The sequence below is a fragment of the Balearica regulorum genome, chromosome 1 (assembly GCF_011004875.1).
Source record: "Balearica regulorum gibbericeps isolate bBalReg1 chromosome 1, bBalReg1.pri, whole genome shotgun sequence".
In the NCBI taxonomy this organism is placed as follows: Eukaryota; Metazoa; Chordata; class Aves; order Gruiformes; family Gruidae; genus Balearica; species Balearica regulorum.
This window is the reverse complement of record NC_046184.1, coordinates 159,327,268-159,342,577: the sequence shown is the minus strand read 5'-3', so window position 1 is coordinate 159,342,577 and position 15,310 is coordinate 159,327,268. Positions and strand designations below refer to the sequence as shown.

At 38.0% G+C, this 15,310-nt stretch overlaps 1 protein-coding gene across 2 annotated transcripts in view; it reads left to right on the top strand.

Annotated features, from left to right (window-relative positions):
* The window catches only part of PCCA (propionyl-CoA carboxylase subunit alpha), a 302,667-nt gene that overhangs the window by 171,120 nt on the left and 116,237 nt on the right, over positions 1-15,310 (top strand). The window lies entirely within an intron of this gene.

The window sequence follows — 15,310 nt, the reverse complement described above, 5'->3', positions numbered from 1 at the left end:
ACCTCTCTCTCTTTCCTTTGCTTTGATCCCTTTTACAAGCCCAACAATTCTTTCCTGTCATTCAGGTTTACAACTCCTAAATCTGTTCTTCAATATTTGTCTGTGTGTAAAAAGCGTATGCATGAAACAGCAGAACTAACAAGGTACGTGCTAAGCGCCACGTGCTCCCTGGCCATTTTACAGCTATTTTTAGCATAGTTTTTGCTTGCCACCTGTATGTTTCATTTGGAGTTTCGAAGGGCAGAAATGAAGTTGTATTGGAGGATTTTGTGGAAGGGCAAAATTTCTCCTGACTTTGGGGGACTCTAAGCTCAGTAAATGCATGTGTGACTGCATTCGCATGAGAAGTTTTATTGATGTTTCTTTCCTAAGATTATTAACATAAAAATGATAAGCACGGACATCAGGACCTTACCTTGTGAAGTTCCTTGGGGCACTGGCTGTGTCCCGCTGTTTGTGTAGCATATAGCTCATTCTGGATGCTGTTGCAGAAGAAATGTTATCAACAAAATAATATGGGAAGAAAGTCTCATTCAATATTGTCTGCATACTTTTACATGTGTGTGTCTTGATTTGTCCATTCTTTAGCATGCTTGCTTCATTCATGGTTCACAAAGGCTATAGTTAAATATAAGATATTGATTGAAGGGATAGATAATTCATTTATACCTTTGTTATTGAGTATTACAATTTTCAACCGTTTCTTTTTCCTTTGATTCAACTGCGAAAGTGGGATGGGACACAGAATGGCCTCATTATTGTAGGAGTATTTCTCTGTTCCCTGCAATGATTCCAAAAGCTCTTGCACACTTCATCAGTATTATTGTAATTCTTTGGCTGCAGGATATTTGGCAGCTGTTGCACCCCACTGGCAAATCCTATTCAGGCTTCACTTCCATTCACCATTGCCATTGGAGAATTGATTTCTCTCTCCTCTGCTCTAACCTTTCCCAATTCATTTTGGATTGTTCAATGTGAAACATTTTAATTTCATATCATACAGCCATTCAGCTCACAATCCTTTTTTTAACCTGTCACCAGGGTAACAGCATAGCATGCTTTCTTTAGGCAATCAAGTTTTTATTTCACATGCTTAATGTTGCATTAAATGTTTGCATTTTGTTTAACCCTCTTAAATACTTTGAACTGGGGATATATTTTGCAGGGTAATGAAGTCTCTGATTTCAGTGTCAAGTCTTCACAGAAATTGCCTTACTTAAGAAATCAGAAGATGAATACAGTAATGAGAAGATTATTAATAAAATCCCAAATGGCTGGATGAGGCAAGCACCCGTAGAATAGCAAAAATATTTTTCTTCTGGAAAAACCTTCCAGAAGCTTATATCATAATGTTTAAAAACCTACACCTTAGGATTGCTTTTACCTGTAAGTGCTTGTAATCAAATTAATGCAAATATAGGATTAACCATGCAATAACATGGCTTTAAGAAGTGAAATGTCTGGCCTGTACCTGTCAACCTGCTTCAAACTGCCTGCCAGATGAGTGTGTGAAACTGTAAGCTGAATAGCAAGTGATTTATGTGAAGAAAAAAAAAAAAAAAAAGAATAAGAGAATTTAATGGGATGATGCAATTGATTAAAGAAATATGGAATTTTTAAGTGTGTTTTTCCTGTACATGCAAACCATCACGGCATGAACAACAGGCTATATTTATTTTATTGGAAACGAGAATAATAATGAAAATAGAGTACATTATCATAGATGATTACAAAAATAAAATGAAACGGACATTTTCATATCTGAAAAAGCATTGATTTCATATAACTGTGACCTTACAGGGCAAGTCCTGCTTGTCTTGGTAAAGGAATAGGTCTAGATAGGTTTCACCCCACCTGTTTAGCTGGCATGTAAAAGAAGTCTGTAATAGATGTCCTTAAAATACACAGAATTTCATATTCTATGTCTATAATTATAATGAGAGGTATAGTATTAAAGGCTTTTTATCTGTCATGTTCTATTCTCAATTATATAGGTATAAAAGATGCGGAAAAAGAAGTATTTAATTTTAACATAAGTGAAACTTAAGAACATGGAATTGCAAATAAGTCTAGACTTTGCTCATTTATAATGAAATAAACCCACTATAATGAAAGCACTAATAATATGCAATTTAACTCTTTGTAATACTAATTTTACAAAGTTTCTCATTTGCAAAATAGATCATACATATCTCGCATTGTTTAGAAAACCCCAAATGCAGAATATTTGCATTACTGTACTAGCTGGAGTGTTTGGGTTTGCATTTGATACAGTTTTTTTTTTTTTTGAGGAGACAGCTGCTTAATATAGATCAGACCCATAGAGTTGACTTTGTTATAATTTTTCTTTCAACAGCATATAGCTAACTATACAAGGGTAAAAATGCACTTTCTTCTATTAATTTCCAAGCTTTCTATCCAGTTTCCTTTTTTCCCAAGTTGTACTATAAGCTACCAAATATTACTACCTGCCAAAAGAGGTTTGGCAGTGTTTTGTTACTGAATTTTGCCAAAAGGAGCCAAACATATGGTAACAGTTAATTTATTGGTTCTTCTAACCTCAAGGGAACTCTTACAGAGAGCATATTACCTTTTTATCTAACATATTTTAAATAAAAGAGCTGTTGGCTTGAAATTTGATATCCCAGTATAGAAGCTGACCTTCAGTGCAGTTATGCTCAATTCAGTCTTGTTTAAGGGTAAGATTAAAAGTGTAAACATGTAAGATTGAGCTAAGGCTTCTTTCTTTTCACTTCTGCATAGTTTTAGTGTGTGTGTGTTTAAGTGAAAATATTAAAGAAACATTTTCACGAGAAAAATGAGTCCTGCCTTTCAGAAGTCTTGGAGACCTCTTTCTTCACTTTCTTGATAAGAAATTTCCTGGTATGTGCATTACCAAGTAATAATGGAAAAAAAAGAACGTTTTTCATTTCTTTATATGTAAGAGTACAGGCCCATTTGTTGCCCTGTGACAATGTAGATTTGTCCAATTCTAATGGGAGAGGTAACGTTGCTATTTGTGCTGTTATTCACTCTCTTGGAGTTGAATGTCGTGTCTGAGACTTGCACATCTCAAAATCGGTGATTTGCTAGCTGCAGTTGAGGTAGCCCTCTTTGTTCTGCCTCAGATGCTGTATATTTTTCTCTCTGTAACCTGGTGGTGTTGTGGACCTTAAAACAAAAAATTACATGGATATGTAATGATATTTCAGATGGGATACTTGAGAGACATAGTGCCTTAAATAAAAAATATCCTGATTTCTGTTGGCTCATCATAAATACTCAAAGGCCTGGGTATTTTTCCCTGGATTGGTGTTGAGACTGCTCAAATGACTTTTCCTTTTGTGATTATGGATGATTCTTTAATATCTTTCACAGACCATTCTTTAGTGGTTTACTTCTCTGTGTAATTAAATGTGGTGCTTGGAGTTTGTTTTGGCTGTGGCTTCCCTTTAACACGTATCTTCAAAGCCTGTAGTGTGAGAAAGACTGGGCAGGAAAGAACGGTGCAGGACCCAATTCTTTTGAAACCAGGGATGTTTACCCATTGACTTAGAAAGGAGATGATGACAGGTCTTTATCCTGTCTCTCTGCAGTGCTTAGTAAAATTAGTCTTGCTGCAGTTAGTAGTGGGATACAAATAATTTATTTGCCTATTGAATTCCAGATTTAAAAAGCACCTCAAAAAATCTGGGCTATTTGTTGAATTTTATCCTTCTGAGGCTTTAAACTTCTGTCTTTACCCCATTGTTGTGGTGCGTGTTTCTGAAGCTCCTCTCTCTGCCACAGGTCGTGATCTGATATACCGTGGTCACGCAGTAATGATTTTCTCCAGGCCCTGTTGCCCATTTTTCTACCAGACACTGGAATTTAAAGCAGGTCCTCATCTTGCTGCACCCAGCCCTTGATGTCCCTAGACAAGGGAGACACCATAAACCAACAGCTCTTCTCTGTTCGTTTCCTTGAACTAGACAGCACTTCTCTGCTAAATCCTACATTTTCCCCACACACCCCTGTAGCAAATCCTTTTTTCTTGTTACTCATATCCTCAGGCAAATCACAGTCATTTAAAAATGTTTACTAACATTAAGTCCACCTTACTCCTCTATTAGCTGTGATTTTTTTCCATTCTTTTATCTCTCTATCTTTCCATTCTTTTATTGCATGTCTACCTTTACTACAGGCTTCCTTTTCCCAAGTCTTAATACCTATTTTAAGTGAACCCTTCTGAGCAAAGCGAGTGAATCTCTATTCCGGTGATTTCCAAACTCCTGGTAGACTTATGGCCATTTAACCTTCAGTCTCTTTACATCAGGCATTGCAGCACCATTCCACAACTCTCTTCAGCTTCCTCAGCTTCAGTCATTCATACGTGTCTTCCCAGAAGCAAGGGTTAGCGAGAGCTGATAGCATTTTGCTGTTTTGCAGTTTAAAAAAAGTGGATTGTTGTGAAAAGTCATTGCATTCACAGCCCGTAAAGGGTGGAACTCAACTCTTTAGAGATGGGGCCAGCTCATCTCACACAGGAAGGCCCAGAAGGGGCTGCAGTGATTTGCGTTTTAGAGAAATTATGTTGGATATGGATGAGGAGACTTTGGCTCAGAGGGAACATGGCTGTCATCTTGTATGGATTCCCTCAGCAGGAGCAGGAGCGCACAAAGGAAAGGTTACGGTTGAAGGCAAAGTTGTGAGAACCATTTCTGAACGTCTTCCTAAGTTATTCTCTCTCAGCTGCCATATGCTACTTCTGAAGGTGTATTTTGAAAATGCTTTGGCTCTTCCCCTGTATTTGTTTGTTTGTTTACTGATTATTGGTAGTTTTCCATCTAAATTTTCAGGAGATACCAGTGGGCATATTTGTAGACACTGGATCAAAGCCAGTTAGGTAATGTACGCCATCTTGTGTTTGTGCAACAGTTTTACTTTTTCTGTTGAAAATGTGTCTGTGTTCCATGTCAGAAAAAATAGTCTTGATGTTCTTTTTGACCATCCTCTTGACCACAAACAAGTTGTTTGCTTGTGGTTCTTTATGGGAACATTCACAGAAAAATATAGTTTTATGTATTAGCTTTCTAAGAATGAGGAACAGTACCATCTTTTTAAACAATATGTGTAATCATATTCATTAAATAATAACTGAATGTGTAAGAAATCATGTTTAAAGAAAAATGTGTTTTCTATAGCATATGAAAATGTCGCTGTATGGCACATAACATATATATGGGTCATGTTATTTATATAAAAATTTTTTCACACACACAATATATATATTTAGGAAATTTATTTCTTTGCTTTGTAAACTACTTTGATTAGTGCTAATTGCCTTAGTGAAGGACAAGGAAGGAGAAGGAACTTCAAGTTCAGTACGTTGTAGAAGTGTGACTACAGTCTTGTACTGTTCTTATACCTCATTTAACTGTCTACTGTTGATCATTAAATATTGGACTAGATGGCCATTTGTGCCACCCAGTATGACCATTTTTATGTTCCCATGCTATACTGATCGTGATTCTCGCAAAATAAGCAGAAGGAAATCTAAGTAGAAGACCCACTTTGTGTTAAACTTTCTGTGCAGTTGTGTTACTGCCACTCCTTGGGTCCATCCCACCTACACAGCCTGGCTTCTCTACTTCTACTTTAGTGAGCAGAAAGCTTTTGTCTTTTTTACTAATACTGAGCATGAGGCACTAGCTGTTACAAATTTTTTGGCCTTCACAATCAACCCTAGTTCAGCTAATCATTTCTTTTGGAATTCTTTCATTCCCATCTGATGCCTATGACTGTAGCTAAGTAGGAAATCTACAATTTTTTTTCTTACTGACTTTCTTCTCCTGTGAGACCATAATATGAACAATGGCAGGTGTCCAACTGAAAGGATGAAAATATACGGAGGGCGATAGAGATTTATCTTCTTTTGAATATATATAGCTTTGTTAAATAACAATTAGAGCCTGGGTTTCTGTGGCCCAGACTTGTAGTGCCTAAGTAATATAGTAAACACAGGTAAGCGTCACCTAAAGGTAGTTCAGCCTATCTACGGTCTAACTCATTGTGGAGAGACACCTTTCCCTTTCCATTATTTATAAAGGGAAAAGATGGTTAATACCAGGTGGTGAAAGCTCAGTGATGTGAACTCCAGATGTGAGCTGAAAGTGCAGTAGAAGATCTATTGAAGTTAATGTGAGTCACTGGAGCTCTGCTATGTGCTATAATTGTCTAAACATGAAGAATTAGGACTTACTGAAGATATGCATGTTTTTTTATTAAAAATGTAACTCTTGGGGGTTTTCTAATCTGCTATTTTTTCTCTTTACCTTAACAGAGTGACATCAATTTGTTTCATAGGAATCTAGTGCAGAAGAAATGGAGAACGAAGCTTTAGAATCTGTGAAACACGACGCATTTTTTACATGTTAGGGAGAAGGAAGTAGCTGTGACGTTGCATGTCGAAAGCTGGCTTGAGTACCTCTAGCCTCTAATCACATTTGTCTGTGGTTTGGTAGATACATCATTGATATTTGTGCTGTCAGCCAGCACTAGATCATGCGTATGCAGTAAAGAAGCATCTTTTCAAAAAGCTAGCCACTCTCTAGAAGAGTATATTGCTGCAAATTAATCACAGTGCTTGGCCAGCTTCTGTTTCTTAACACTAAGGCATATAGGGTGACTAGTAAGGGAAAATTTGACCATCCTTTTCTGGGACTGCATGCTACCCTGCATGTGCATTCTACGTATTTCCTGAATTAAGTCTCCTATAGAGGAGAAATCACAATAGAACAAATATGATCAGTACAGCAGTATTACAAAACAGATCTCATTGGCATGAGATGGTTAAGCTCTTGTATGTACTCTTCTGGTTCTGCTGCAACCAAGTTTGCAGGAGATGGTGAACTCTTACCGTATTCTAGAACCCTACTGAAATCTGATGCATTGTGTTTTCCAAAATGCACAAAAAAAGGAGTAGAATTTTGTTTTAAATAGTGACCTTTGGGATATTGCGCATGTAACAGGCTTTAGAGAGGCCAAGTCAAATCATTGGTACTACAGTGTGGCAGAAATTCCTTACTTCTGGCAATATAATCTGGTTAGTTCTGAGGGGACTGACAGATCAAAAGGGGACAGTAGTAAGGCCTAGGTGAGAGACCTAAATTAAACTATTAAACACAGGAAAGATAGCATTCAATACATAGTTCTTCACAGTAACCTCAAAAAGATATTTGGAGGTGGTGTTCTGTAAGAAGGTGTTTCCAGGTTGGCTCTAGGACAGTTTGTTGGAGTGTTCTTGTTAGCTTAATTTATGATTTTACTTTAGTTTGCACACTGTGTTCCCTGTGGGCCTTGAAGAAGGCTGATGTTCTCACAGTACTGTTGCCAAATTTCCTCAGAGGTGGCCTTATTCGGATGTCTTCCATTTTCCCTTAACTGTAATAGTTATATCTCACTCTTGATCTGGTGCTTCATTTAGTAAGTTGAGCAGGTTGCTGACAAGTTTCACTGTAGTGGGTCTTATAAATTTTGTTCTTTAAAGAGATACTGCATTTCAGTCAGATGTTACTGCCTTTAATGGTGGATATGGCAGTCTATGGGTGTAGATGTGTATCTCTGAATAAGAAGGAGAAACATTAATGTGTTTTTTGGGATTAACATTTTTGGGTAAAGTTTCATTAAAATTGCTTTTGCCCAGTTGGAAAAATGGCAATGTGTTCAAGAAGATGTTGTTATATAACAGGATAGGGGCAGCACTGGAATGTCAAGCCAATATTTTTTTCAAAATGAAAGTTTTAAATTTGATTCTAATGTATGTATTTTGTCCTCCAAATTGGCACAATGAATTTTCAAATGTGCTGCACTGTGCAGTATTCTCATTGCTTTCAAGTGAGAGGAGCTGGCAGGTGCTATGCACTTCTTAACTCTTTTTTACTAGGACTACTGAATAAGGGGTTTTGAGCCTGAATTTAAGTATCAGGTTTTTGTTTACCTTTTAAACTATGGCCCAATATCTAAACTAAATACAGAGCTTATGCTTTTGAGGGAGTGCAATTGCAGAAATTGTCATTAAGATCAAAATCTCTTTACATGAATAAAAGATTCTTCAATATTTAATCTAGTTATCATTAGAGTGTGTACTAGTACAAGTGGATTTCCAGTTCATGATGTGGAATTGATACCCTCGCTATATGTATTTGACTTTTGATTAGTTCTGGTCCAGTCATGAGAACTACTCCTGATCTGAACTAAACCACTGATGTTCTCACACCCATTGCACGTGTTGTCTTGATTACTTCTCAGATATCATACTTTCCAGAACTTCTACTGAAAAAGTGGGTGAATAACTGAAATTCTAAGTTCTGACAAAAGGGATGACGGATTAAAGTAGCAAATGTGTTTTGAATTCAGGTTTACAGCAGTTAGTGGTAATTTAGTTCAAGATTATTAGGCTACAAGTCAGGCAGATTTCACTACTGGGTTGATTACAGCAAACCTAACGCCAAGTTTGCCTGGATGTTTCAAAAAATAATTGAGTATGGCAAGTAGTCTTATGTGTAGATGTAAAACGGAATGACTATTACATTATCAGACTTATCAGTAGGTAATCTTTCAATCATTTCACCTCCTTTTTCATATTAGCAGTTTAGAGATTGCTTGCTGCCTATTTTTAACATGCACAGGAAACCTGTGGTATTCTAAACTTAATACAAAGTGAAAAATAGCACATTATTCCTGGGCATAACTGTTATTTGAATGGAGGTGCGGGAAGCAAGCAGCCCAACAACCAGCTATGTCCTGATACCATCGTGTTACATGGAAGGATATGACTGCTACAGGATGATGCTAACAGAAGAGCTGTAGTACTCCCTGCTGCATCACAGTGACTTGTTTGAAGCTCTCTGAGCATTAAATAAAAGTGAGATAATTATTGTAAGACTAATTATCTTATTGTGCAGATATTTAGGAATAATAAGCTTCCTTGTTCAAGGAATTACAGGAAAATGAGTTTATAATTTTCCCTTTGTGGAGTGTATCATTATTATTATTAGTTTTTCCAACTGTCCAAAGTAAACTCTTACTGAAAATAAAGACTGTTAGAGAGAGACAAAGCTGTGAAACTAAATACTTTAAAGGAGGAGAAATAGCCCAAAATTTTTTTTGATGATAAACAGATTTTCAGATTTTTCTCCCTTTAACAATTGTCAGCATGCACAAGTCAATATTGTTGACTGACCTGATTAAAAACACCTGCTTGGAAGTAGTTCTTTCTTTGGTAAATAGTTTTGCTGATTTAGGAAAGATGGTTTGAAAGAACAGATCAGAAGCACAAACTTGTAAATTATATGGAAAATAAATGTCTTTTCTCTGTACTTGCGAACAATGTGATTTCAATCTTCTTTGCTTCCCATCTCACAAATGCTTGCAGTGAGAGAAGGAGCAACGTTTCTTATCCAGCATTAATACTTGTGATGTTTCCTTTTTCCAAGAGAAACCAAATGCTAAAGTAGGCCCTAACGTGTCATAGGAGAGGAAATGAGTTTCAGATATCATGTTTTACATTTATTTATTTGTAATTTTCAAGGTATGCTGGCATCTGCTGAAGGACTGGGCAGTCTGACTCTCCCCTGAAATTGAGAGGTCTTGGGCCGTACTTGCAGCTCCCAGGCTTGCTTTGTGTTTCATCCAGTTTGTTAAATGCGGAGTGTGTAGAAATTTCCTGGCATAGGACCAAATGCCAAAACTCTTTGTCCCAGAGGAGGTGTCATCAGGCTACAAAGCTGCATTCTCTGAGTCTTCACTGATCTCTCATTCCTTCCTACCGTCAGCAGGTTAGGATGGCGAGTCCCCTAATGCTTACCTGGGCCCTGGCTCTTTCTCTTGAGAGATGGGAGATGGATGTGACCCCTCACAGGCTGAGGGAGAATGATAACCCAGATCTTTCATTCTCTGGATGTATGTGCTGCAAGCATGAATTTGTTATAGCAAAATGGGCAAAAGCAGTGATTCTGCTTCCTTTGCCTCATAGATTTGAAGCTAAGAGAGCCATTACAAGATTTTTCAAGAGGCTTAGAATTGTTGATGTTTGCCTGCATGCTTGGAGCACGCGTTCTCCTTAAGGCTATGGAGACAGCTTTGGCAGAGGAGCCCCTGGTTCCTGCCGCCCTGACGGGGAGCTGGCCACACAGCGTTTGGGTTAGGGTGAACCTCTGTGCAGGACCCAACCCATGCATGCTTAGAGACCTTCAGAGTGGAAGAGGGTGGCCTAGGGTGAGCTCAGGTTGTCTGCAGTGTTACTTACCAGTTAAATGAAGATGAACCCCACGTTCAGATCTGGGTAGCTAAATTCACCCTGGATTTATAAGATCTAGCTTTAACTCTTTTTTTTTATTTAGCCTTGATCTGGGGTTCACTGATGAAGGTGCTGGAGGTTTTCATTGGATTGCAGGCCCTTATGTCAATGCAAATCACCCAAAAGGCTTCTGTTAAAGGAAAGGGAAGCATCTAGATGTACGCTGTTCTGAATCAAAGCACAGTGCACTCCATAGCATCCTTTTAAAGCAGTGCATTTTATTTTATAGTTTACCTTCCATGTAATTTAATTTTTTTCCTTTGGTCACTATTCAGCTAGAGTACATGGTCATAAATATGCATATTTGTTATTGATCTAAATGTAATATGTAAGAAAATGTAATGTAAAATCATTTTGACATAACCATTGAGTAATTCTTTCAGCCTTTGTCTGATCAGCTGGCACACAGGCTAGTCGAGGTTATTATTTTGTATGACATATGAAGAACTATAATTTACTCTAATGATGGTATATTTTCATACTCTTGGTGAAAGGGGTATATATATACATATGCACACATAAAGCAGAAAGAAGGAAACCCCATTTTTATGTAAAAGTGCATGTGATATGTATAGATGGATCAGTCTGAATATATGTAGAAAATCTGTGTGAATAGATGTAGAAAATACTTCAAATTGCTGAATAAAATATTCCCAGATCCTTAGGTTCCTTTCACATAATTTTTTACTTCTTAAAATAATCCTGTGAAAGTGCTGCTTTTATCTTTTCTGTGCAACGATGAACTTTTATGTTGGAAAGTGTTGAAAGTACTCAGATAGTAAAGCTTAGATTTTTGTTTTGTTTGGCAGTACACTTCTGTTTAGAATTCTTTTAATCTGTCCATTCCCTGCTTTTATATTCATCTGATAGTTGAAGGTTCTGTGAAGGATATTTCTTTGTATATGAACTTATTAAACCAATAATGCTCAAAAGTGTGAGATTTGCTTCCCTTTTTCCTTTTTTTACGCCCTAAGATAGGCTCTTGTTTGAGTTGTTAAATTTCTATTTGTCTTTCTTGAGTTTTTTGGGGGGAGGGCAGAGAAAATAAGAAACAATTTATATGGTAGATCTAAAGTTTCATTAAAATTGCTTATGCCCTGTCCCAGGCATTTTAAGTGGGCCATCTGTCTAAACATCTCTCCATTTTTTTCTGATCATTTCCTCGACTTATTCATGAGCCATGGGAGGGCTCCTTTGTAGTCTCCATGTAGCTGGTTCAGTCTACCCCCACTGAATACATCTATGTGCTTGCATAACATATCTTTTCACAGTGCTGGAAATTCTCTGAACTTGGTTCAGATGAATGGCCCACTTTCTGAAGGTCTTTTTTTGTCCCCCTGCAAAGATTTGTATGCAGAAACTGACCTTGGTGGCTACAGAATCCAGCACATTATTCTTGATCATTTTACAGGCCACCTGCTGTGAAAGTTATGATGAAGGATTTCTTAATGATTCTTTGACCATTAACATTGTTTTAAGTCAATATTTCACTTTTATTTAACTGCTGAATAGGTAATTGCGCAATTGAAAAACAGCTTTACGGAGTGTCATATAATGTGGTTTTCAAATGCTTGTAATCTTTCATAACGGGAGAATTTGTTACGATAGTTTGGGATTTCTCTGTGTTTACATAAAGTATTATGCAGCAAAAATATCAGAAGTAAAGAGAATCTGTAAGTTTTTTCCCCCGGTGTGAGAACTCACATTTTGAATTGGAAGTAAAAAAATCTATACTCAATTTCCTGACCCTTTAGGAGCTGGTAACATTTATCATAGCTCATTACATCATCAACAGTAATCGGGAGAGGGGAGTTTATTTGCCACAAACTGCAGAAAATTGTAGTTTTATTGAGTTCCTTCTATGTGATTGGTTGATGACAATCAAAATGGACGGGCCAGGGCAGAGTTATTACTTGACTTGCTTTTGTGAATGTCTGTTTTCTTTCGTTATTTGTTTTTGACGAGAATAGATAATAGTTTAACTAGTGTCTGTTTTCCATGAGCACAGTAAGTATGTGTCGATCTAAAATTTTTAGCAGTTGTCTGCTTTCCTCACTGAAAACTTGCAAAGAAAGCAGGAGCTATAATTGCTGCATTATTGTAAAGTATCCGTCTGTCCTCCCCGTGTGTCCCCCCGGCAGTTGGGGGTAAAAGGGACGTAATACGCTGTGCAATGTATGAAATAAATTATTGGACCATGTCATCATCTATAGTTGAACAAAGGACAGAGATTGAAAATAAATAAGCAGGCAAGCACTGCCGGTTTTCTTCTCGAACAGCTTACGTGTTTTTATGACTTCAGTGCTTTAGAGTAACGCCTTTACGACTTAGAGCCAGGCCATCGCTGTACTCTTCCTATGTGCCCCTATTGCTCATAGTACTTGCCTTTAGCAGACAGTTTGGAGTAGAGAGGTTCAGAACTCCCCGTTTCTGTATTGAGGGAGTTCATAATGCCCTTCTCCCACCTGCCTCCTGTCGCTGCAGCCACGGTGCTGCCTTTGCTCTCTCCTCCTCCTCTGTAATACTCCTGGCAAGGGACAACAGTGCACAGCTCTCTGGTCCTGCTTCCCCTTCACCTGGCACTCATCTTGCTTCCAAACTTGCATTTCTCCCTGCAGCTGGTGATCTTTATACATAAAGAAAGTGATTTTTTTTGATGATACATCATTTACCAAAACTGGGAGGAGAAAGGGAGGGCGTGTTGAACCCTGTGAAAGACACAGTGTGTGGATTCTGAATCTAGGGTTGAAGGGGAAGTGCCTTAAGTTTTTTGTGCCTTTTATGATGGTAAAAATGACATTATTTTTTCTTTCGGTATTTTTTCTGTAAATAGAATGTGTCAGATTACAGCCCTGTATGTAGAATTTTAAAAGTTACACATTTTTGAAAATAGCCAAAAGTTTGGGGAGTTTTCTGTGAACTAGTGGAAAATACATTCAGAAGTCCAGACATTTTCTCTTTGGAGGACTTAGAAGAGTTCTCAGCTAAGGAAGCAACCTTACTTGAGAACAAAGAGATTATTTCCCGTGTACTGGAATTTCTCAGACATTTAAAAAAAAAACAACCAACAAAAAACAAACCAACAGCCCACACCATCAACAAAGAAATTCCCCACCAAAAAGCCCCTTTCTTATTCTGATAGAAACTTCTGCATTTCTAAAGTAGTTCAGACTTGAGCAACTTCCTTTCTGTATCCAAGAAACTTGGACTTTGGTCCTTACTTTTTGGACTTTGTAATCCTTACTAATATAAAAAATCCCCCTCTGAATCCATCAAAATGGAGTCTAGTACCGCAAGATAACTTGCAGAAAAGAAAGTTTGATTTAATGAAGAATAAGTAGAGTTCTTATGAGTTAACGTATCTGTCTTAGCCGGTGTAACTGTAGGTTACAGTTACAAAGCCGCAAGTGTTTGATTAGCAAAGCTGAAAAATGTCCCTGTGCAAATGGATCTAGCAGTTGCAGGAGGGAAGTACATCTTGCCATGTACTTGGTATTAGATGCAGCTCTGGACCTTGCTTGTCCTGACCACCAGTGTTGCAGAGAGAGGAATTATATGCCTGTGTGGCTGTTTGAAACCCAGGCAAAGCTGTGATCATAGTCATGCCTTTCAAGAGGCATGCATCCTGTTTGGAGATACACTTGACAAAGCTCAGCAAGACAGGACCGAACAAAAATAATCCCTGCTGGAGAACAAGACTGTCTTTCCTTTGATGGCCAGCAGCCAGATTCATGAGGTCACTTCCAGTCAAATGCAATATGAAGCAGGGCCGTGCCAGCAAGGTTATAAGGAATCTCATGCCACCAGTGAAGCGGATCTACTAAGCTGTGTTTGAGGTAAGGTCTTACCTCTTACACAAGAAACATGAAGTTTCTATAAACCACTAAATCCTGTTGGGCTATTGCAGTGGAGTACCGTGGCGAATTGAGCCAGGCTCTGCCAAAACCCCGCTACGTTTCTCCTTACTGGTGCTCGGATGCCAGGAAGTGCAATGAAAACATCTCTCTGCTTGCTGCTTGCTACCTGTGCAGGAAATTCCTGTTCCTCTTCTTCAGGAACCCCTGTGTCTGTCACATTTCCTATCAGCCAGTCTAAATGTTTTGCTGAAATACAGGAATTTGAAGACGAGGTGCTGAGAAATGTCATCGCACCGAATGAGCCATAGATATTTCCTCAGATTTGTTGTTTTGACAATTGTCCCTGTATATGAAACGCGAAAGGTAACACTTAGCATCATTAGCATGGGAACAGGTTATTTTCAATATCTGTTTTCATGAACTTTGTGGGTAGTGATAGAGGTGAGCTAAGATGTTAGGCAAAATCTGGCGTAGCTTAGGTAGAAGTAACGATAAGTAATAAGTACCATCTATTTGCTGAGCTAATACATTTAGTGTTTCCGTTTCCTTTTTTCAGGTACATTGCAAGGTACAATTTTCGGAAACACCTTTCCTGATTAGGTACCTGAGCTTGTACTTGCTTGGATTTTAGATATCTAAACCACCAACCTTCTTAAAATAATTGGTGAAATCCTTAGCAAGTCAGTGTGTTATTTTTCCTCCTGTGGCCTCTGGAGGCCTCAGAGGTGCTTCTCCCTGTTGATTCCCCAGGGAACCCCAGCACTCCCTTTGGGGAGATGCAGTTCACTGGGCACCCGAGTCCTCAGGAGGATGCATGGGGCACAGCACAGAAAGATGTCTTTCCAAGTTTTAAGACTGAAAGCTGCAGTAAAATGATGTAGTAAGTTCTATAATGTACAATGGATGAATATTATAGCAGAAATTATGCTGAAGAAGACACCTAAAGGTGACGAACTTGTTATCTCTATAGATTTCTTACAGAGAATCTGAACATGCGTAAGAAAAGCTATATCAAAATAATGTTTTTGTTTTAATGGAGTTTAAATTCCACCATCATACCTTCTCTTTAGGCTACATGGTGCTTGCCTGTGTGAATATATAGCAACCACTCATC